The following is a 1,118-nucleotide window of genomic DNA, read 5'->3' as shown; positions in this document are numbered from 1 at the left end:
CCCCCCCCACACACACAGAGCAAACAATCTGAAAGTGAATGGCTGCTAGGGATGGGTCATAGATTTAGGGATTTTGACCTTTACTCCTTGGCTACCTACCTCCAGGCCTCTTGCATTCAAAATAAAAAAGAAACGAGAAAGGGCCATGCTATAACTATTCGGGTGCCTTTTTCAGAAAAGGAAACCGCTTACCCAGAAACCCTTGTAGAACTGCGTTGGTCAGAACCACGCAGCCTCGGGTACAAGAGAGGCTAGAAGAGTCGATGGTGAGCCTTCCGACTATGGAGGCAGCAAAAGAAAGCCAAGTTGGGGAATAGCCCAAGCTTGATCAGAGGGAACACAGTTCCCTTTGCCAAAATTCTGAGGGTGCCCCACCCGCCCTCAGAAGAACAGCTGCAATGCGTCTCCTGCATACCTTCCCACCCTGCTCAGGCCGAGTTTCCCCCTGTATGCCCGTCTGGTTATACCGTCATCATTTCCCCGGTTAGACTGGGCATCTTCCTTAGGCAAAGATCACGGCACCTCACAAGGGTATGCCGACAGAATGAATGAATGTGTGGGGTGTGTGGCGCCTCTGGGTGTTGTCTGAAGCCAGCTGCTAGAGGGAAACAAGGGTGCTGAATAAGGAAATCTCACTTCCACCTGCCATTCCATCCTGGGGCATTCCCATGATGAAATGTGAAACCACAGACCTGACCAATTGTATTCATTAAGGTACAACGGGGAGTTTTTTGGCAAAGCCCTGCTGGCTTGCACATGATAAAAATATATGTATTTGGCTCTCTGGTGTCCAAAATGTTTTAAATGGTTATAGTCTCCTGATTTGCTCTTTTGATTATATAAATTTAGCTTATCCTAACCATCAGTTCAGTCTTCTGAAATGAGAAAATTTATGAAATATCTGTTTATAGGAAATATTACTAGTTATGCCTGAATAAGCCTCTGGGTAAAATATATATATTTCAGGCATCCTCAAATTGACCCTGAGAATATAGCTGAGCAAATGTACAAAGATGAATGTGCGACCAGCCTATGCAACCACGAGGTGTCGAAGGGATCAGGTGTAAGGCATCATCAGAACAAAAAATCTTACCATAGTGAATGATGGGGGGAGTGCG

The 1,118-nt window shown here is 45.9% G+C and overlaps 1 protein-coding gene across 11 annotated transcripts in view; it reads left to right on the top strand.

Moving 5' to 3' along the window:
• ANK3 (ankyrin 3) overlaps positions 1 to 1,118 on the top strand; it is a 378,044-nt gene that overhangs the window by 28,740 nt on the left and 348,186 nt on the right. The gene's annotated exons all lie outside the window — the stretch shown is intronic.

This window comes from Echinops telfairi, unplaced genomic scaffold (genome assembly GCF_000313985.2).
Source record: "Echinops telfairi isolate 266 unplaced genomic scaffold, ASM31398v2 ScPeMD7_70;HRSCAF=299, whole genome shotgun sequence".
Taxonomy (NCBI): Eukaryota; Metazoa; Chordata; class Mammalia; order Afrosoricida; family Tenrecidae; genus Echinops; species Echinops telfairi.
The sequence above is the reverse complement of the archived record's forward strand: the minus strand, read 5'-3'. Positions and strand labels throughout refer to the sequence as shown.